Raw genomic sequence first — 24334 nt, 5'->3', positions numbered from 1 at the left:
TTGGTGAGTTTTGATGTGATTTCGCTATTCACTAAGGTTCCAGTGAGCGAGTCGCTTAAATTACTTGATACACTGGTAAAGAATACAGGTTTACCAAAAGATATTCCGAAACTCGCTGACCATTGTTTAAATAACACTTACTTCTTATGGAGAGGCGAATTCTTTAAACAAAGGGAGGGAGCAGCAATGGGCTCTCCTTTATCTCCTGCTATAGCAAATTTGTACATGGAAAACTTTGAAACCAGAGCACTTGCCTCGAGCACATTAAAACCATCCTTTTGGTTTAGATATGTGGATGACACTTTGGTTGTCTGGCCACATGGTAAAGATACACTGAACGATTTTCTAAATCATCTCAATGCACAAAACCCGGCCATTCAGTTCACCATGGAAATGGAGGTGAATAACACACTCCCGTTCCTGGATATTTTACTTGGGCATGGCCTAAATGGTAAAATAACACACGGCGTTTACAGAAAGCAAACGCACACTGATGCCTATCTGAATGCAGATTCGCATCATCACCCAGCTCAGAAATCCTCTCTTATCAAGACGCTCATACATCGGGCTAAAACAGTGTCAGATGGTGAAAGTCTAGTGAGAGAGATTAAACATGTTAAAGAAGCACTAAGACAGAATGGCTACAATAATGCTCAAATTAATAGAGCACTAAATGCCAAATCACGATCGCAAAGCAACACTGCTGAAAGCGATCACATTATTAAAACAATAAAAATACCATTTATCTCAGGAGTAACTGATAAACTCGCCCGTGTTTTGCAAAAGCAAAACATTACAGTAAGATTTGGTACAGTACAGAAAATTCAACAACTAGTAACGTGCACTAAAGACGAATTACCTAAATTATCAACAGAAGGTGTATATCGGATTAATTGTGTATGTGGCAGATGCTATATTGGACAGACATGGCGTAACGTTAGTGTAAGACTAAAAGAACACCAGAGAAATATTAAACTATCGCAAACACAACTGTCGGCAGTGGCAGAACATGCATGCCAACAGGGACACTCAATTGATTTTGACAACGTTGAAGTGTTGTGTAAAACTAGTTACTACTGGCAAAGACTAATTAGAGAATCCATTGAAATTGAGAGAAACAGAAATAACTTTAATCGCTCAGACAGCTACAGGCTTAGTGCGGCCTGGAAGCGTATTATTAAATAAGATATATTACAATTCCTTCTAAGGGAAACAAACACTAACTGATTACTAATGTTGCATAATCACAATAAAACACATTCCAAATGATTACTAATCTACAACTCGCATCGTAACAATAGCCTGATTACTAATCTAGTATATAATTACAATAACCCCGCCCCCCCTCAAATCTTTGCACCTGATGAGTTAATGAGTTAATGATGACGTCACCCTGCTGCTGCTCTATATAAGAACGGGAGACACAGCAGAGCCTCACCATTCTGGCGAATTGCCAGATGATGCTGGATGCAATTACCAGCGAAACGTCGTACTCAAATTGTAAATTGTTGTGGTTTCACGCTTCAACACACCGGTGGGCTAAAGCAGTGAACTCATTGTTTTTTGTCAACGTGACACTTTTTTTACTGATTGGCCGTGTCGGGTGGTGGAGGGTTACGACACATTTATAAATAACGCGATCTAAACCCAAAAACGTTGATTGAGTGCTAATAATACAGATGTAAACATTATTTAGTGAATACAATTATTCATTATAACAACGTCAGTAAGTATTATGTACTATATTCATGAGTGCACTCTATTGCACTATTCCTACAAGGCAGCGGTGGAGGAGCTGATGGGCTCCCAATCCGGGTCATTCTCAGAGAAGAGATGGTCTTAGTTATGTCCTCAGTGTAAATTTTTGTTTAGGGGTTTCTTTTTGGTATAGCCTGAGATTCTATACTTGTCTCGTGAGTTCTCATCTGGCTAAACTAATCGATTAAAAAAATATATAATCGTGACTACGAATTGTGATAATCGAATATTGGGGGGTGGGGTCTGTTTGGCTCAGAGCATACGTCACTCTCATTGGCTGAGTGAATGATAGAGGCAATTCCATCTCCTCGGCCAGCGCTACGTGTTATCACTCATAGTGCTTCTTTTATCCAGGACAAAAGAGCACTACAGAGGCGTAGCTAGGATATTTTGCGCCCGGGGACGAACTATAAAATTGTCGCCCCCCCCCCCCGTTTAATCACATTTTCCTATTACATCGAATATGGAATAATTTAAATTAAGGAAACATTGTATTTAAAGAAGCAAATTTATATAAATTATATTACATGGCTCACTCAGTCACTGTCGTAGACTGGTTAACATATGATAATTGTTTTTTTACCCTGTTATCTGGCAACAAAACTGACACCTTTATTACGAGGAGTCATGTTTGCATAGACCACAATACCTGCAGTCATAATGCAAACAAAAACATAACTCTGATAATGTATGCACTGTCCTTGAAGTTGATTGGTCCACACCCGAGACAGCTTTCCTTAGAGCCTAGGTTGACATAGTCTACAAAAGATACATTTTTCTTAATTTCACTGTCGCAAACTGGTCAATCACGTAATCAAAATCTGTTTTTCCAATGTTTCTCTTTCAACACTAAGAAGAGCAAGATCGCTGAGACGATCTTGTCCCATTGAAGCACGCAAATACGACAACATAAGTTTCAATTTGCTGAACGACCGCTCACAGCTTGCAATTGAAACTGCTATTGTTAATAAAATTTGCAGTGAAATTCGCAAATTTGGAAATATGTCGTCTCCATGAAACACAATAAACCAAGAAGATCCAAAGGAGTTTCTGGTAGAACTTCATTCCGGTCACTGAGCAGCATTTTGCAATCTCCAATTTCTGTGAAAAGTTCGTGGCCATTGATGTCAGTGTCATAGAAATTTCCAAAATCTGTGCAATTTCGACGAGTTGCATCGACATCTGTGTCGGATAGAAGAGTTTTGACGTCCAGCAGAAATCCAAATTTTGTGTTCAGGTCTTTTAGTCGTAAAAACCGTGTTGACATCTCCTGTTGAAGTCGATAAAATATGTTCTTCATAACGCGCACAATTTCTTCTGCTGCTGAAAGTCCTGCATCTCTTGCCAGTTCTCCTGGCATCTTCCGACGTCGCCTAATTCTGCTGTCCACATCGATCTCCCAGGCTGTGCATCTTGTTTTGGCGTTTTCCACAGCAACTTGGCTCAAATCATCACGAAGCTTGACATTCATGCTCCAAAGATTCAAGATCAGTTGCTGCTTCCTTGAAATTCATAGTAGGATCCTGTAAGCGCTTCTGAACACGATCAATTTTTCCAAGAATGACATTCCAGTAATGTAATAAAACTATGAAGTAAACATTTAATACGCATGCCTGTAACTGTTCTGCATTACTTCTGGTTTCAGGCGTCATAGTTACGTCCTCCGATAATTTGTCTAGCAGCCCTACTAGTTCATCCAGTCCTTCATAGATAGCTTTAACAGCTTCTGATCGTGCACTCCAGCGTGTTTCAGGCCGTCGTAGTTTCCGCCACCAAAAAACAGGCCAGTGACTAAGGCTGAAAGACTGCGCCTGTCTGTTGTTTGGTACGTTCTTCCATGTAATATCTTAATAGGCGCGCGTACCAAAATGTAATTACATGACATGTAGGCTGTGTGTGGCGGGATATATAAACTTTTAGGTTGAGGTGTAGATTTGTGCAGTAGTTTCAGGCTGCCGCGCCCGCCGCAATAAGTTATAATGTAACGTTGTAAGCCTCATTTGGGCGCCCCTTTACCTTGGCGCCCGGGGACATATGTACCCCCCTGACCCCCCCTAGCTACGCCTCTGGAGCACTATACTGAAATCAGTGTACTACAGAGACACACTAAGCAAGGTCTGCCTATATGCGATTTATGTTATTCTGTAATTACAGACAGCCATAGTTTAGATTTAAAAAATCCGAGATCCATGTGCGCACATCCTCACCTCTCAGCACGCCACGTGACTCTGTCCTACAAGTCATGTGTCTGCTTAAGTGGCCGGAGGAGGGATGGGGCCGAAAGCACCAACAATCTGCCCTAAACCGATTGCGACCCAGCACTTGACATGCAACTATTGTAGGCTTGTGTTAGTGTTTCTTCTCATTTATCCTGAGATCTACAAAAAAGATTTTGCAATCTATCTGTGAATCACGATCCACATATTGGCCACCACTGACAGCGAATAAGGATGCACTGGGTTGACTTGGCGAAGAATGATATCGAACAGAAAGATAAACGAGTAAATGAAGCAGTGCATCTGGTGCTAGACAGAGAGCTGGAGATATCACATTGGACTGCCTTGTCCCTGGAAGGAGACAGAAGAGAAATTAAGAATAAGAGACGATTAAAAGATCTTTAACAATTTAACTATGGAACTATTGATGGGAATACTCACCTCTGAGTGGTATAATTACTGTGGCGAGATGCATGCCTACTTCACGCAGGGCTGGGAACATTTCTGCAACCGTGCTGTGGTGAAGTCTTCAAAGTTGCATGCAAAACTGGGGTAAGACTGCCTTCCACAGCAAGTGGGCATATATATTTCCTACACAATTACAACATAATTGGGCTGATGACATGGCCCAGCAGTAGCACATTAGCCTCTTGTTACAGAGATTCGTGGTTTGAATCTGCAGGAGTAACGCGCGCGGAGGTTTGCAAACAGTGTGCACGCATGTGTGAGCTGCAGACAGTAAAGTCACACCAGGGCGAGCAGGTGCAGAGAGGAGAGTAACCAGAAAGGGGCGAACAATTAAGATCCGTAGCGGTGATTGCCTGGCTGCAAATGCAGAAGCGGAGTAGGCGCCACAGAGGTGTGTGATAGTGGTGATAAGGGGGGAGAACACGTGCGGGAGGCGCCGGGATGACGCCGGTTTAATGAAGGCCATCTGAGGGCAATTAATGTGTGAGAGGATATAAGCAGATGTGAGGGGAAACTGGAGCTGAGTTGGTTGGCGTGAAGACAAGGGAGAATTCAAGAAAAGTCTGGGACCCCGCTCTCCACACCTCGTCCTCTCCAGCAGTGTTGGCTGATCCCCCACTGGATGCGAGGTTGGAGAGTGAGGGTAGACAGGTTAGCAGTAGAGAGGCTAGCGGAATCCTAAGTGTGAGTGTGTGAAGGCTAGCTGTAGAGAAGCTAGCAGACTGTATAGTAAGAGGGTAGCAGTAGAGAAGCTAGCAGAGTGTATAGTAAGAGGCTAGCAGTGGAGGAGCTAGCAGATTGTAACATAGCAGGCTAGCGGAGCAAGAGAGCGAGCGGAGCATGGCGGACGAGCAGTACAAGAGGAATTGTTGCAACAGGGATGCGTGGTGTTGAATGCGAGGAGTTTTGTACCAATAAAGTGACAAAGGCGAAAAATAAGTTGTCCGTGTGCAATAACAACACTACATTATTACAAGTGTATTAACTGTAAAATATGCACCATCTGCTTTGTGTTAAAGATCCCGTGACATCACTCTAAAAGCTGTAAATTACTCAATTGGGATTACACGGCCTCAATTGCAAATTTACTGGAGACTTAGAAACGTATTGCTTTTATAATAGTGTAGTGAGTTCAACGGAGGTAACACATTTATTTAACACTAACTACCCCTTAACAGAATAACAACCTATGGTGGTGACCACCAGGCTAACTACACTAATTACAATGTAACTAGCTACTATAGACCGGGACCACAGCTCGGGTCCAGGTCCACGTGTTGGAGACTCGGAGAATGTAGAACGTAGACGAAGGTTTCTTCAGGATGAACAAAAACGCCGGTCCCTCTGGGGGACCCGGCTTATATTCTCTGCGGCGTGGCTGGCTCCGCCCTTGGCCACGACCACCTTCCAGAATCCTCGAGCAGGATCTGGACCTTGACCACGTGACCCCCCTAGCCCCCACCCTGGGCCCCTTTGTAGACTTAACCGGTCACGTGTCAACCAGAGTGCCATGGCCTTTAGTAACCCCATTCCTACGGCCGGCACTCCCACACCCTATCCTGTAGGGCTGGCACTGCACGCCAAGTGTGGTGCCACCTAGTGCTATCAATCAGCACTCACCGAGCCCCTCTAGGGCCAGTACTACACCCACATCATAGCGGTGTTCGTTATGTCGTTACATCGCACGCCGTGCCTCTCTAGGGCCGTCACTGTACAGTGACATCCCGCGATGTCACTACAATAGCATAGCGCTATAAAATTGGCACGAATACCAATTGTATTAAAGTGATAATAACCATAGTTTCAAATTTGTAAGCCCATTGTTACATTTTTCGATTTGATCTTATTCAGCTCATCAGTTCTACACAATCCATGTTATAATTGTTTTTTGGGTTAGGTCAAATGTACAAATTAGATATCAAATTTCGCATAAAACTACGTCAATCATCTTCAGAATAAGATCCACTAAAGTCATGTAACATTTTTTTGTCTTCCTTACTTGGCTGTGAGAATTGTTCTTCAACTTACCGGTGAGCTGAAATAATCACAATTGGTGCGTTAAACGCTTGTAAATATAAACAGTATATTTAGTTGCCCATATCAGGTGTAGAGGGTCTTATTACACAGATTTGGCTGGATCATTTCGTGGCCCAAACCAATTTTTTTATGAATAGTCTTTTTTACATGCGCCTACCTTATTTTATTAACCAAGTTGCAATGTAGAGTATTAGGTTGCAAAAATACACTATCCCAAGTACTTAGCATATACTGTATGTATCCGTATGCACGTGTGTATATACTTTGGCTGTGAGCGAGATTTATTTGCAGTCGTCGCTGCAGGTGCTTTGTTTCCATCTCGGAGAGCTGTCGAGCTCGTTTGAGGCTGTGTGGTTCTGATACTTGATGGTTGAGGAGTCGTTCAGCTCGCTTGACTTCTTGATGCCGCCAACTCTGCGCTGTGCTCGGCTTAAACATCACACTGTGGAGAGGGGTAGAGGGAAGTTCATCATCATTATCATGCATGATCAATCCATTGCTGGATTAAGGTCTCTCCAATCTGCCACCACTTCTAATGATTCTGAAATGCACCAATCCATTCCGGAACCAGCACATGAACTGATGTCATCGCTGTATCTCCTCGGTGGATGTACTCTCGGTTGCGTTCCATTTTGTGACTGCCACTCTGTTATTATTCTTGACCACCATTGGTCATCTCTTCCAGCCGTATCCTGCCCAAGCCCACTTACTCTTTTTGATAGTTTCCATGAAGTCATTAACCTGCGTATGTCCTCTAATCTATGCGTTGGTCTTTCTGTCTCTCGATGTGATTCCAATAATACATCTCTCCATGCTTATTTTCATGGATGTTATACACCTTTTACAGAGGTAGACCAAGACAGCTGAAGAGACACAGTTACTGAGGATTATTCAGTAAAAGTCACCCATTGATGCAAAAACAACTTTTGAAATCTCAATGTGGGATTACGAATGAAGACATGTATTTAAAATAAACATTCGTAATTTAGAAATGTTAACCACTGTAGGAATACAGAAACATTAATAATGTCACACCTTACTCCTCAGATGAACATATTTGGGGCGGTGACATGGCCCAGAGGTTCGTTGTTTGATACCGGCAGGCCGCCCTGGTTAATACTTTGGTGTGTATATTCTTTGGTTCTTTCGGTAAAGTCACGTAAATAGAAAAATAATAATACAAATAAAGTGAATAAAAAAAATGGAAAAAATGTAGCCTGTTTCTTAATCGGAGTGAGTGTACTGGCAGTCTATAATGTAGACCGTAGCTTGGTTCTTAACCTCGGTGAGTTTACTGGCAGTCTATAATGTAGACTGTAGCCTGAAAAAAAGAAAAATAACAGTACTGTAGTAGTACGCTCACCGAGGTTGTCTACATTATAGACTGCCAGTACACTCACCCAGCTTAACCATTGCTACAGTCTACTGTGAAACTACTGCTGACATTGTGAAATAGCACCGACGTGACAGCCTTGCACTGTAAAGATAGTTTGAATACCAAATATACTCAAATATTGTTGTTTTATTTAGCACAAAATATATTATCGGTGTACAAAAAACTGCCGAAAATGTACTCTCTTGGAAGATAATGTGTTCACATAGGGAACGATTCTACACTCAAATCCACATCCCCGTCACACCCCGTGCCCCCTCTTCTCTCAACAGAATGTCCCCACTAATCCCTCCACAGCACCCGATATTCGTAGTAATTCTGCTAACCTCCATGCGTATGCGGGTGTATGGAACGCAATGTGTTGGGTTTTCAATTGAGCTGTATACTGTACAAACATACATATCCCATCCCCAGTTCATTTTGGTGTGCCTATTTAAGCCCGTCGTGAAGATGGAGAATTTAAGACTTGATGACTACGATGCCCTTTCTGCAGTCACCACATGCAATTTGTTAAAAGTAAGACAGGTGTTATTCCACAATTTGTTGTCGGATCGGGAGAGGGTGTTGTCGTACATTATTATTAGGGTTGTTCAATGATAACCGATATACCGGTATGTTCAGAATCGATTACCTGTTGTGAAAGGCAATAGCAACCAGGAACAGTTTGTCGTGGAATATGCATGATGATTGCACTTGTTTGGGCATGCACGAACGGACTACAAACCGCACGGCAACCCACTATTTGCAATACTATTGAAAATAGTTCAATAGCACACTGGACTTTTGGATTTGCACTTTGCAAATAGTGCAATACTATTGCAAAGAGTGCAATATCACACTGGACTATTGCAAATCCAGTGTGTTATTATACCAATATACATTGCAATTGGTGCGGCAAATTGATGTTACTTATATTTTTACGTTAAAACATGTTAAAACATAATAAAAACAACTTGTATTCGTGATACTGTAATTGCCCTCTGCTTGTGCATTGACTCACTGCTTTAGCCAAACGAGTTCACAACTTCATGTAGGCCTATCATCATTACAATCGCAGTGCGTTTTTTAACCCTTCCGTTTAAAGCACACATTTGTTTGAAGACCCTGTGGTTTAGTCCCAGTTGGTTTGACTCAAGTGATAGTTACTGTTTCGTGGACAGAAAATGACGATACCACACAGATGAGATGTATACGTGGGTTAGAATAGCAACCCGCCTTACCTTAGTGATGTCTGGCTCATCTTGTCACACAGGTGTGTGTGTGAATACATCATGAACATTGCATGACGTAGGCAGCATTGTCTAAACAAATGCAATTTTGCAAACTTCGTACAAATAATTATTTATCTGCAAATAAACACTTAGGTCTGGCACAGTCAAACACGCCTGGGCATGTCTGGCTGGCCCCGTAGAGTCAACATTGCACGAGTAAATGTTGTGTAATATATTACGGCTTCATGGCAGATCACATTCGGCCACCTAAGTTTGTGAAGCATCATATGAACTGTTTATAAACTGTATGTTACTCGTGTATATTAACGTATCCTTGTTCAACGTATCTCATCTCCAGTCAATATCGACCAGAGCAGATGCCACCAAAAAAATAACGATGCAAATATGAAGATGGAAGTCCTGCTTTTTAGTCTTGTTCCTCTTCGTTCTGAAAGAGTTCGTGTGACGTCCAAAAACAATAGTATCAATCAATCTGTGGACGGCAAAACTTTATTTCCAAATGCACAGTAAGGGTGTACTTGTGTAGTGAGTCATACTGAGTCGCAGACGTTGTCTTGGGAGTAACACTATTTATTAAGCAACTTCAACATAACATGACGCAATCTACACTCGGATACCGAATGCCCATCTAACCACGTTATGGCAGAACTAAACACGGCTCACTATACCGGCCTGGACCACAAGCTGAGTCCCGGACCGCGTGGCTAGAGGCTTCTTCTCTCTGACGTGGATCTTCTTCACATCAGCACACGAAGAACCACGAGCTCCTCACAGGGCCCCCGTTATATCCCCCTGGGCTGGGCCTGGCTCCGCCCTTCGCCCCGACCACCTTTCAGATCTCTCGAGTTCTTTCTCGAAGGCTCCCGAGAGCTCTTTTAGACCTCGTGACTGCCCAGCGGCCTCCGTCCACTGGTGGCCCCCCTCCAATATCATCCGGTCACGTGTCAGCAGGCCAACCAGCATATCATGCGCCAACGTAACCCTGGCTGGCTGACGCTCCCTCTCGCTCCTTCACCGGGAGCCCGCATCGCACACTGCTCGTGGTTACACGAGCCGCCACAGACACCACAAAATGCCAGTGTCCTCAACCTAGCCAAGTCCAGAACTGAAAATGGCAATAAGAAACAAAACTACAATACATCTTATATTCGCTGCTACATCCCCCATATTAATTATAACCACATTTACGTGTACACCACAACTACAGTTGCAATATCACTATTTTATATTTCCCTCATATACAATTTTAAACAATGAATCCAAATATAATTTCCATCTATTTGCATCACTAAATAAAATTCCAATCAGAGGTTATCGTAATGTAAATAATTTGGTGCATTACTCTTATCTGAAAATCAAAAATTGCGGCCAATAGCAGACTTCAAATTGTAATTGGGGGATCTTTGAACATGACGTGTTTGCACTTGCTTGCAAGTGTAATAAAGGACTCGATCCTGGGTCTGTCTCCGTTGTCCTTTATTCGGGTTCTTACACTTTTCCCACACGGCCCTCGCTCAGAGCTCTCCCCTTGGCAGCTCCATAGCTGCCCTCGCTCCCGTAGCCTCCACACCACTGCAGCTCCGCTGCAGATCCCCTGTGCAGTCCTCCGGCTGCCCTCACTGCAGCTCCACCGCTGCCCTCACTGCAGCTCCACCGCTGCCCGTCGTTCCTCCGTGCTTGGTCACCGCTGGCCGACGGTGTCAAGTCTTACTCTCCGTGTGTGTGGTGATCTCGCCACTCCTCGACCTCCGCCCTGCGTGGCCTCACTGTAACTCTATCTCCCACACTCTCCCGTCTCTTCCGGTATCTCTCCCTTAAGACCTCACCCCTCTCTCACACGTGACCTAACTCCCCCCCATGACGTCATATCCGCGAAGCCGTTTACGCCCGCATTACACCACCCTCCCCCGTAGAGAAAATCCAGCCGACCTCGGCTGAACAATAACGAGACAAGTAATGCGAGCGAACACAACCATCACACATTCAAGGACAACGAAGCATACAATAAATATAACAACAACAACAAAACACAACAGTAAAATTTAACGAAATGTAAGGGACTTTGAGCGCGTTCGGAACGCCGGTCCGTCCCGGACGGGCGGCGGCCCTCCTGCAGACCGGAAACGTGACGGGGTTTTAGGAGCGACAGGATGAAGTCCTCCTGTCACTATTGGAGGCCCGTCAACGTCCCGGTCCCGTGTCCCTGAAGGCCCAGCGTCGGGGGTGCGTCGCGATCGTGTCTGCGACGGGGTCGGAAGGGCGGCGGGGCTCGGAGTCCCCGCAGCCGTGGTAGGCACACCCCGAGCGGAGTCTCCTGTCTCCAGCAATGTCACGGCCGGCTTGTCTGTAAAAGGCACGACAGGCGCTCTTGCAAGGTCAACAGGCACAGGCAAGGATGAGTCGGCAGCCACAGACCCCGGCAAGGCAACATCGGGAGATGACGCATCGTCTCGAGGGGCCACATATGGTTTCAAGCGCGACGTGTGAACGAACCAACGCCGAGATCCAAACCGAACACGCGCAGACTGTGGGTTGGGAACCTCGATGAGGCGGACCGGCCCTTGCCATGGTTTGTGTAATTTAGGAGAGGTACCTGGCCGCACCTGCGGGCAATGGAGCCAGGCCATGTCCCCCACCTTCCAGGGGCACTCCCCCTTCGAGCGTCGAGCACACCGCTCGTTCCAGGCCTGGGCTTTGGCAGTAGCCATGCGGGCCCCCTCCCGTGCCTCAGTAACCCGGCGAACGGTATCCCGAATGTAATCAGGAAGAGGCTTAACAGGTCCCCTCACTCCAGTTCCCAACTGCACATCCATTGGCGGCACGTTCTCGCGACCGTACATAAGGAAAAACGGCGAATATCCTGTAGCCGCATGTGGCGTCATTCGGTATGCCAAAAGTACCCCAGGGATATGCAAATCCCAATCCGATTGTTTTTCACTCACGGTGTGACACAACATGGCGGACAATGTCCGATTTAGCCGTTCGACCATACCATCCGTTTGCGGATGGTAGGGAGATGTCCGTATCTTTTTAGTTCCAAGAGCCGCGCACACCTCCCCCAACAATTTAGAAGAAAAATTACGGCCTTGGTCTGTGAGGAGCCTCTCCGGCGCCCCCTTGTCCATAACGTACCCGAATAGAAAGGCGTCAGTGATAGACGCCGCTGACTGGTCAGGCAAAGGCCAGGCCATCGGCCAGCGGGAGAGGTACTCTACCCCAACTAGCAAGTATTTATTTCCCTTAGCGGATGGCGGGAAGGGTCCCAAAATGTCCAACGCCACCAATTCGTTAACTCTAGACACCTGAATAGACTGTATGGGCGGCACATATGGTTGTTTAGGTGGTTTTCGCCGGGCACAATCGGGACACGCGCGAGCGTGACCGACGACATCCGTTGTCATGCCGTGCCAAAAATAGTCTCGCTGCAGCGTCAATAGGGTCTTCTGCACCCCCAGATGTAAAAGCGTGTCCCCATGCAGAGTCCTAATCAACTCGTACCGCAAGGATGCCGGTACAACCAGACGCCAGCGTTCCTGTAACCCTTCCCTCCACATCAGCAGACCATCGCGGAGAGCGGTTTCTGGCATACCCCCCGTACCCAGTCCCCCACTCTTCTTCGCAGTCCGATTCCGCAACGAGACCAATGAACCATCCAACATTTGTTCCCGAATCCACACAGCCCTTGGAAGATTCAGAATCCCATCAGCCGGTCCCGGCTCCTTTGGAGCTTCCGGCACGTCGACCGCCAACGCAACAGGCTGAGGGGGTTGCTGAATCGGCGCACATCTATGCGTCCCCGACGCGCACGCGCAAGGGGATCGCTGCGGCAACCTAGAAAGCGCGTCCGCATTCGTGTGACGCACCCCCTTCCGATGGTGAATTTGGAAGGAAAATTCTTGCAGCATGTCCAACCACCGTGCCAACTGGCCGGATGGCTGGTCCATCTTAAGAGCATACTGCAAGGCCGCATGATCCGTGCGAACAATAAACGAACGACCGTAGAGATACGGTCGAAATTGGCGGAGAAAGAAAACAATAGCCAAAAGTTCCCTGCGTGTGACGCAGTAGCGAGTTTCTGCGGGAGACAAAATCCGGCTACCATACGCCACCACGCGTTCCACACCACCTTTTGATTGAGACAACACGGCCCCAATGCCCGTGTCACTCGCATCCGTATCCAGAATGAAGGGGTGATCGAAATCAGGATAATCTAACGTCGGTGCCGTAGCCAGTCGATCGCGCAGGCCCTGAAACGCCGCCTCTTCCGGCGGTCCCCAAGCAAATTTCCTTCCTTTACCCGTAAGGAGGTGCAAGGGCCTCGCGATCATCGCGAAATCCGGAACAAACCTCCGATAGTATGAGGCAAACCCCAAAAAGCTACGTACATCCCCCACCGTGGCCGGGGTTGGCCAGTCACGGACGCATGCTCTCTTGTCCGGATCTGTGGCCACCCCGTCCGCACTTACGATATGCCCCAAATAGCGCACGGACCGTTGCAGTAGGTGACATTTCTTAGGCTTAAATTTCAAATTTGCGGAACGCATCCTGGCGAACACCGCCGCCAACCGCAGTAAATGCTCATCAAATGTGCGGCTGAAGACGATAATATCATCTAAATATATCAGACATGTCTCCCACTGCAACCCCGTTAACACCAACTCCATCAACCTTTGAAATGTGGCAGGGGCAGCATTCAGCCCCATTGGAAGACAATTAAATTGGAATAACCCCTGCGGCGTACGGAAAGCAGTCTTCTCCCACGAGGGCTCGTCAAGGGGAAGCTGCCAGAATCCCGAAGAGAGATCTAGCGTTGAAAATAACTTTGCCCCCAACAAGGCATCGAGGGAGTCGTCCATACGCGGCAGGGGGTACGCATCTGCCACAGACACTTTATTCAATTTTCGAAAGTCGACACAAAATCGCAATTTGCCATCCTTCTTTTTAACCAAAACAACAGGCGCGCCCCATGGGCTGTTAGATGGAGATATTATGTCCGCAGCCAACATGTCATCCACTGCCCCTCGAACCTGATCTCGCTCCGCCGGACTCATCCGATGCGAGTTCAACCGAATAGGGGCAGCGTCCCCTGTGTCAATATGATGGTAAAGCAACGAGGTGCATCCCAAGTCCAAATCGTCGGAGCTAAACACATCAGAATAACTCAATAATAATTTACGAAGCGCACAACGTTGTTCACCGGAAAGGGAAGAATTTTCCCCACACAATTCGGCGATCTAGCGATTATCAGCGGCACCAGGACCTGAAACACCACCAACCACGACCTGGCTGCCCAGATGATCTTGTGCCGTAAACGCCGTAGTGGCATATGCCACAACCGTACCAGCCGGCACACACACATTTTCGGAACTTGCATTAAGCACCTGCAGAAACGGCTGCTGGTCATGCCGGACAATAGTTTGCGCCCCAACGAGCGCCGCTCCGCCTGTTATAGTGGCGGATGGCGGCAACAAAATCCCAATTGCACCCTGACAACCAGGTACAGGCTTCCGATATCGCAAGGGGATAAGCATCTGTGAGCCAGGTGGAATATCAACAGATACCTCGGACAGCGCCTGCACCTGAGCGACCGGAGCAGGTCGCCCCCAGGGCGACGGTAGAAATGTAATTTTTCGCCCACCCGGTAATTCAATGCAGTTTTGATTAATTCGAATTAGAATGGGCATCTTGGCCAGGAAGTCAGTTCCCAACAAGCAAGGAACCGCGAGGGACCTCGAAATTAACACAATTCCCGAGGCCGACACTCCCCCGATAGATATTGTAGCGTCCACCTGGCCCACAATGCCCATGCTACCCCCGTTGGCAGCGACGCAGGAATCGTAAACCGGACGCATGGCCTCAGGTGGGATGTTCAACAGATGGAAAATGACATCCGATATAATGGTCTTGGACGCCCCGGAATCCTGGGTCTGTCTCCGTTGTCCTTTATTCGGGTTCTTACACTTTTCCCACACGGCCCTCGCTCAGAGCTCTCCCCTTGGCAGCTCCATAGCTGCCCTCGCTCCCGTAGCCTCCACACCACTGCAGCTCCGCTGCAGATCCCCTGTGCAGTCCTCCGGCTGCCCTCACTGCAGCTCCACCGCTGCCCTCACTGCAGCTCCACTGCTGCCCGTCGTTCCTCCGTGCTTGGTCACCGCTGGCCGACGGTGCCAAGTCTTACTCTCCGTGTGTGTGGCGATCTCGCCACTCCTCGACCTCCGCCCTGCGTGGCCTCACTGTAACTCTATCTCCCACACTCTCCCGTCTCTTCCGGTATCTCTCCCTTAAGACCTCACCCCTCTCTCACACGTGACCTAACTCCTCCCCCCCATGACGTCATATCCACGAAGCCGTTTACGCCCGCATTACACAAGGACACGTCTGGCTCTGTATCTCTGCATGAGCACCATGAACATGCATAGAGATAGACATGGAGACAAACATACTGACACAGAGACACAAAGACATTGAGACACAGTTAAATGTAATTGTTCACTGATCGGAATTTGATTTGTTGTCTAAATTAGATGGCCGTGATTTTCATTGTATGTTTATTAACTAGCACTTGTTGTTTTAGTTATAGCTGAAGATACGTGATGGGGCAAAGCTTACAACAATAATTTACATGTTAGCGCCTAGCCTGCATTAAATATCAGAAAGTATTAAACGCTGAATATATGGTTAACATTTTTTTTAAACACACAGTTAATGCATAGCCTGGTTGATTACTTTCTTCCAAAGATTGCAAAATTAGAAGTTAAGTGTGAAACAGACAAGTACAGAATAACATTTTAGAGAGAGAAATAGGAAGTTTTTAAAATAAATTGAGTAAAATTAGGGAGTGTAATGCAATGCAACACAGAGAGTCGGCTAACACACAGCTAACGCATAGCCTGGTTAATTTACGCTATCCCAAAGATCAGTGGCGGCTCCTGCAAAATCTCTCAGGGGGGGCAAATGTCTGGATGATTGATAAGGATAAGGTCCACCCATGCAATGGATAAATTAACAGCTTAAGCATGTAAAGGCAACTTCACTTCTTTAATATTAATGAAAAATAAAGTGACTTAATTTTAGAACTTTCGTGACTGCAGGAATTATTATTTGGTTCTTTCGGTTAAGTCACGTCTAAAGATAAAATAATAAATTAAATTACATAATAGAATACGACGTTTCGATTGCAACACAAGCAATCATCATCAGGTATAATGAAATAGCGACATAAAATCTAACCAGAAAACTATAGACAGACATATTAGCAGACAGATATCACCAAGATACATAGCGGGAGCAACACAGGTAACAGAGAGGGGTGATCGTCTCTGTGGGGTGGCCTTAAATAGACAGAGGGGGGGGCGAAGGCAGAGAGAGGGAGGGGGGTTAGAGAAAAAATTAGCATATCAATGAGTGGTCAACAGACGTGGTGCTGCACGGCAAGTAAGCCTGAAAATCAGGAGGACACACTAAAATTAAATAACCTAGTAAAATATCGAAATGTAATGTAATACAACACAGAGGGTCGGTCAACACACAATTAACGCATAGCCTGGTTGATTACGTATTTCAAAGATTGCTAAGTTAGAATTTAAGTGTGAACATTCTAAAGAGGACACAGGCAGAGAAAACAAGGCGTCAGAGAGAGAGACAAAAGATAAGCTTAAAACTTCCCCGTAGAAGTGGTTCAATCTTAATTTTAGAACGTTCGTGACTGCAGGAATTATTATTTGGTTCTTTCGGTTAAGTCACGTCTAAAGATAAAATAATAAATTAAATTAAATAATAGAATACGACGTTTCGATTGCAACACAAGCAATCATCATCAGGTATAATGAAATAGCGACATAAAATCTAACCAGAAAACTATAGACAGACATATTAGCAGACAGATATCACCAAGATACATAGCGGGAGCAACACAAGTAACAGAGAGGGGTGATCGTCTCTGTGGGGTGGCCTTAAATAGACAGAGGGGGGGGCGGAGGCAGAGAGAGGGAGGGGGGTTAGAGAAAAAATTAGCATATCAATGAGTGGTCAACAGACGTGGTGCTGCACGGCAAGTAAGCCTGAAAATCAGGAGGACACACTAAAATTAAATAACCTAGTAAAATATCGAAATGTAATGTAATACAACACAGAGGGTCGGTCAACACACAATTAACGCATAGCCTGGTTGATTACGTATTTCAAAGATTGCTAAGTTAGAATTTAAGTGTGAACATTCTAAAGAGGACACATGCAGAGAAAACAAGTCGCCAGAGAGAGAGAAAAAAGATAAGCTTAAAACTTCCCCGTAGAAGTGGTTCAATCTTAATTTTAGAACGTTCGTGACTGCAGGAATTATTATTTGGTTCTTTCGGTTAAGTCACGTCTAAAGATAAAATAATAAATTAAATTAAATAATAGAATACGACGTTTCGATTGCAACACAAGCAATCATCATCAGGTATAATGAAATAGCGACATAAAATCTAACCAGAAAACTATAGACAGACATATTAGCAGACAGATATCACCAAGATACATAGCGGGAGCAACACAGGTAACATAGAGGGGTGATCGTCTCTGTGGGGTGGCCTTAAATAGACAGAGGGGGGGAGGCGGAGGCAGAGAGAGGGAGGGGGGTTAGAGAAAAAATTAGCATATCAATGAGTGGTCAACAGACGTGGTGCTGCACGGCAAGTAAGCCTGAAAATCAGGAGGACACACTAAATTTAAATAACCTAGTAAAATATCGAAATGTAATGTAATACATCACAGAGGGTCGGTCAACACACAATTAACGCATAGCCTGGTTGATTACGTATTTCAAAGATTTCTAAGTTAGAATTTAAGTGTGAACATTCTAAAGAGGACACAGGCAGAGAAAACAAGTCGCCAGAGAGAGAGAAAAAAAGATAAGCTTAAAACTTCCCCGTAGAAGTGGTTCTATCTTAATTTTAGAACTTTCGTGACTGCAGGAATTATTATTTGGTTCTTCTTGGTTTTTTCGGTAAAGTCACGTAGAAGGGAAGTAATAAAATAATAAAAATAAAACATAATAAAATGAAACAATTCTCACGACGTTTCGGCCACAACGCAAGCAGCCGTCCTCAGGTGAAGAATGAGACAATCCAAGCTAGGAGCTTACATATGAGCTGGGTTGGGGGTGGGAGAAGAGCGCCTTAACAAAAAGAATGTGCATATCAAGAGGAATTTAGCATATACATGGGAAATGCGCAGGGGGCGGGGGGGCTTCAAAGTCATACCATGCCCACGCACTATGCAGGATCAAGAGCACCAAGGGGGGGTGCAGGGATTAGCATTAACAAAGGAAAGGAATGCCAATGATATGTAGCTGCAGTTACTAAACAACACCGTAGAAAACTAAAGTATAAACTACATACAAAAAACTAAAATATAAACTGCATAGCACCATCAGTATACTTACTATACTCTACAATAAGCTGAGTTACTAACAGCAAGTAATACATTACAATTCTACGTCGTAAAAGTTATATAATATGCTTCCATCTAAACTTTATTCTCTTACATCAACCGAGCATATACCGTACTATATACTGCCATAGATAAACCCAACATTAAATTATATACTGTATTGCAATAAACCACATTTCAACATAACACTATGTATTATTCTATCTACCCTAATGTGTATCAAAATGGTTTATTACGTCCTTCCAATGATTGCAAAGCCAGAATCCATCTTTTCGATTAAAATTGTCTCTGTGTTTGTATATGTGGATCGCCTCATGAACGAATCTCTCATGATAGCCAGGTGGCTTGCAGAGAACCTCTGTCTTGGAGAAGTCAATGTCATGTGAGCCCACTGAGTTGTAACAGTGATCTGCCACGGCTGAGGTGTTTGTCCTACCGTGTTTCAGGTCAGCTTTATGTTCACGGATGCGGTCCGAGACATGTCGTTTGGTTTGTCCAATGTAACTGCTACCACAGAGGCAACTTAGTTTGTAGACACCAGCGTGCTGTATGTCTGGAACCACATCTTTTACAGACGGTACCAGATCACGGATTGTATGTACTGTGTTGAATCGGACCTGGATCTTGTGTTTAATCAGGATTTTGGAGATCTTTTTTGTGACCCCAGCAATGTAAGGTAAGGTGATGGTCTTGAAAGGCTCCTCAACAGGATCCTTCTTGATGGTTGGAGAGATGGCTTTGCGGATTGTGTAGTCGGAGTAACCATTAGCCTTAAGAGCTTGGCGTACGTGTTTGAGTTCACTGGAAATGTGTTCATGGTCAGATATGCATTGGGCTCTATGATATAGAGTCTTGATGAGGGAATTCTTCTGGGATGGATGGTGGTGAGAATCCGGTTTTAGATAAGCGTCCGTATGGGTGGATTTCCTGTAGACAGAGTGGCTCATTGAACCATCAGGTCTCCTTTTGATTAGGACATCCAAAAAGGGTAGCTTGCCATCTTTTTCGACTTCCATGGTGAATCTGATGGCTGGGTGTATGGAATTGATGTGGTCAAGAAATTGGTCTAGAGCAGGTCGGCCATGTGGCCAGATGACAAAAGTGTCGTCTACGTACCTCTTCCATAAGGTCGGGCGTAGAGTGGCAGTCTGGATGGCGTCCGTCTCAAATTTCTCCATGAAGATGTTAGCTACAACCGGAGATAGGGGGGAGCCCATTGGGGTGCCCTCAATTTGCTTGTAGAAAGTTTTATTCCAGGTGAAGTATGTATTGGTTAAGCAGTGTCTCACCAGGGGGGGTACCCCAGCATTCAGTCCCTGATGAACCAAGTCTTCAATGATTGCGATGGTGTCAGGTACAGAAACCTTGGTGAATAAGGAAACCACATCAAAACTGACAAGCAGGTCGTCTGGGGACAGGGCAATCCCCTTGATTGTCGATACCAGGTCAGTAGAGTTTAGTACCGCAGAGGTGGTTTTTCCAGTGAAAGGCCGTAGGATTTCAGACAAAAAACGAGCCAATTTATAGGTGGGGGAGTTGATAGTAGAGACAATGGGACGAAGAGGTGTATCTTCTTTATGTATCTTTGGTAAGCCGTATAATCTTGGTGGCCTGGCTGCAGAAGGTTTCAACGAGAACTGTTTGGTCTGATCAAATAAAGCGGTTGAATCAGAAATGATATTGTTGGTTTTAGTGACAAGGCTGTTGGTGGGGTCTCTTTTTATTTTTGTATAGCTGCCATCGTTGAGTAGTTCTTGAATTTTGTTGTTGTATTCTATTTTGTCCATGATGACAGTGGCATTGCCTTTGTCGTCTGAGAGGATGAAAATGTCATCCCTCTTTTTTAATTGAGCTAATTCAAAACGCTCATCTTTGCTGATGTTGCTAGCTGGCATCTTGGCGTTTTTGAGGGTTGCAGAGATTTCGGATCTAGCTACGTCTGCAGCGATGTGACTCAAGCCCTTGAGAGCTACATCTACTCGAGCAATTATATCATTAACTGGTATGTGTCTAGGTGTGACTGCAAAGTTTAGTCCTTTAGCTAAAACGGATTTCAAACCTTCAGAAATAGGCTTGTTACTGCGATTAATTACGACTTTGTTAACATCTAGCTTTTCAATGTGTGGGTCCGGTTGAATTTGGAAATCAAGTTGTCCTTACATTTAGTCGACATAGCGGCGGTTGTAGCTAACATTTTCATGGAGAAATTTGAGACGGACGCCATCCAGACTGCCACTCTACGCCCGACCTTATGGAAGAGGTACGTAGACGACACTTTTGTCATCTGGCCACATGGCCGACCTGCTCTAGACCAATTTCTTGACCACATCAATTCCATACACCCAGCCATCAGATTCACCATGGAAGTCGAAAAAGATGGCAAGCTACCCTTTTTGGATGTCCTAATCAAAAGGAGACCTGATGGTTCAATGAGCCACTCTGTCTACAGGAAATCCACCCATACGGACGCTTATCTAAAACCGGATTCCCACCACCATCCATCCCAGAAGAATTCCCTCATCAAGACTCTATATCATAGAGCCCAATGCATATCCGACCATGAACACATTTCCAGTGAACTCAAACACGTACGCCAAGCTCTTAAGGCTAATGGTTACTCCGACTACAGAATCCGCAAAGCCATCTCTCCAACCATCAAGAAGGATCCTGTTGAGGAGCCTTTCAAGACCATCACCTTACCTTACATTGCTGGGGTCACAAAAAAGATCTCCAAAATCCTGATTAAACACAAGATCCAGGTCCGATTCAACACAGTACATAAAATCCGTGATCTGGTACCGTCTGTAAAAGATGTGGTTCCAGACATACAGCACCCTGGTGTCTACAAACTAAGTTGCCTCTGTGGTAGCAGTTACATTGGACAAACCAAACGACATGTCTCGGACCGCATCCGTGAACATAAAGCTGACCTGAAACACGGTAGGACAAACACCTCAGCCGTGGCAGATCACTGTTACAACTCAGTGGGCTCACATGACATTGACTTCTCCAAGACAGAGGTTCTCTGCAAGCCACCTGGCTATCATGAGAGATTCGTTCATGAGGCGATCCACATATACAAACACAGAGACAATTTTAATCGAGAAGATGGATTCTGGCTTAGCAATCATTGGAAGGACGTAATAAACCATTTTGATACACATTAGGGTAGGTAGAATAATACATAGTGTTATGTTGAAATGTGGTTTATTGCAATACAGTATATAATTTAATGTTGGGTTTATCTATGGCAGTATATAGTACGGTATATGCTCGGTTGATGTAAGAGAATAAAGTTTAGATGGAAGCATATTATATAACTTTTACGACGTAGAATTGTAATGTATTACTTGCTGTTAGTAACTCAGCTTATTGTAGAGTATAGTAAGTATACTGATGGTGCTATGCAGTTTATATTTTAGTTTTTTGTATGTAGTTTATACTTTAGTTTTCTACGGTGTTGTTTAGTAACTGCAGCTACATATCATTGGCATTCCTTTCCTTTGTTAATGCTAATCCCTGCACCCCCCCTTGGTGCTCTTGATCCTGCATAGTGCGTGGGCATGGTATGACTTTGAAGCCCCCACGCCCCCTGCGCATTTCCCATGTATATGCTAAATTCCTCTTGATATGCACATTCTTTTTGTTAAGGCGCTCTTCTCCCACCCCCAACCCAGCTTATATGTAAGCTCCTAGCTTGGATTGTCTCATTCTTCACCTGAGGACGGCTGCTTGCGTTGTGGCCGAAACGTCGTGAGAATTGTTTCATTTTATTATGTTTTATTTTTATTATTTTATTACTTCCCTTCTACGTGACTTTACCGAAAAAACCAAGAAGATGAATCCCTGCAGTCACGAAAGCTTTAAATCGAAATATTATTTGGTTATTTCGGTTAAGTCACGTCTAAAGATAAAATAATAAATTAAATTAAATAATAGAATACGACGTTTCGATTGCAACACAAGCAATCATCAGGTATAATGAAATAGCGACATAAAATCTAACCAGAAAACTATAGACAGACATATTAGCAGACAGATATCACCAAGATACATAGCGGGAGCAACACAGGTAACAGAGAGGGGTGATCGTCTCTGTGGGGTGGCCTTAAATAGACAGAGGGGGGGGCGGAGGCAGAGAGAGGGAGGGGGGTTAGAGAAAAAATTAGCATATCAATGAGTGGTCAACAGACGTGGTGCTGCACGGCAAGTAAGCCTGAAAATCAGGAGGACACACTAAAATTAAATAACCTAGTAAAATATCGAAATGTAATGTAATACAACACAGAGGGTCGGTCAACACACAATTAACGCATAGCCTGGTTGATTACGTATTTCAAAGATTGCTAAGTTAGAATTTAAGTGTGAACATTCTAAAGAGGACACAGGCAGAGAAAACAAGTCGCCAGAGAGAGAGAAAAAAGATAAGCTTAAAACTTCCCCGTAGAAGTGGTTCAATCTTAATTTTAGAACTTTCGTGACTGCAGGAATTATTATTTGGTTCTTTCGGTTAAGTCACGTCTAAAGATAAAATAATGAATTAAATTAAATAATAGAATACGACGTTTCGATTGCAAAACAAGCAATCATCATCAGGTATAATGAAATAGCGACATAAAATCTAACCAGAAAACTATAGACAGACATATTAGCAGACAGATATCACCAAGATACATAGCGGGAGCAACACAGGTAACAGAGAGGGGTGATCGTCTCTGTGGGGTGGCCTTAAATAGACAGAGGGGGGGGCGGAGGCAGAGAGAGGGAGGGGGGTTAGAGAAAAAATTAGCATATCAATGAGTGGTCAACAGACGTGGTGCTGCACGGCAAGTAAGCCTGAAAATCAGGAGGACACACTAAAATTAAATAACCTAGTAAAATATCGAAATGTAATGTAATACAACACAGAGGGTCGGTCAACACACAATTAACGCATAGCCTGGTTGATTACGTATTTCAAAGATTGCTAAGTTATAATTTAAGTGTGAACATTCTAAAGAGGACACAGGCAGAGAAAACAAGTCGCCAGAGAGAGAGAAAAAAGATAAGCTTAAAACTTCCCCGTAGAAGTGGTTCAATCTTAATTTTAGAACTTTCGTGACTGCAGGAATTATTATTTAAGGCCACCCCACAGATAATTACTATTTAAGGCCACCCCACAGAAACGATCACCCCTCTCTGTTACCTGTGTTGCTCCCGCTATGTATCTTGGTGATATCTGTCTGCTAATATGTCTGTCTATAGTTTTCTGGTTAGATTTTATGTCACTATTTCATTATACCTGATGATGATTGCTTGTGTTGCAATCGAAACGTCGTATTCTATTATTTAATTTATTATTTTATCTTTAGACGTGACTTAACCGAAAGAACCAAATAATAATTCCTGCAGTCACGAACGTTCTAAAATTAAGATTGAACCACTTCTACGGGGAAGTTTTAAGCGTATCTTTTTTCTCTCTCTCTGGCGACTTGTTTTCTCTGCCTGTGTCCTCTTTAGAATGTTCACACTTAAATTCTAACTTAGCAATCTTTGAAATACGTAATCAACCAGGCTATGCGTTAATTGTGTGTTGACCGACCCTCTGTGTTGTATTACATTACATTTCGATATTTTACTAGGTTATTTAATTTTAGTGTGTCCTCCTGATTTTCAGGCTTACTTGCCGTGCAGCACCACGTCTGTTGACCACTCATTGATATGCTAATTTTTTCTCTAACCCCCCTCCCTCTCTCTGCCTCCGCCCCCCCCCTCTGTCTATTTAAGGCCACCCCACAGAGACGATCACCCCTCTCTGT

The 24334-nt window shown here is 44.6% G+C and overlaps 1 long non-coding RNA gene across 3 annotated transcripts in view; it reads right to left on the bottom strand.

Moving 5' to 3' along the window:
* The window catches only part of LOC144721179 (uncharacterized), a 35104-nt gene extending 28187 nt beyond the window's left edge, over positions 1-6917 (bottom strand). For 2 of the 3 annotated variants that reach the window (XR_013585854.1, XR_013585855.1), the window contains exon 1: positions 4416-6917. This is a non-coding gene — a long non-coding RNA (uncharacterized LOC144721179). The remainder of the gene's footprint in view (positions 1-4415) is intronic. The other variant, XR_013585856.1, reaches the window with a different exon arrangement.
* Positions 6918-24334: the final 17417 nt, after the last annotated feature.

Source organism: Lampetra planeri, chromosome 11 (assembly GCF_965212315.1).
Source record: "Lampetra planeri chromosome 11, kcLamPlan1.2.h2, whole genome shotgun sequence".
Classification (NCBI taxonomy): domain Eukaryota; kingdom Metazoa; phylum Chordata; class Hyperoartia; order Petromyzontiformes; family Petromyzontidae; genus Lampetra; species Lampetra planeri.
Note: the sequence above shows the minus strand (reverse complement) of the source record. Positions and strands in the feature narration are given on the sequence as shown.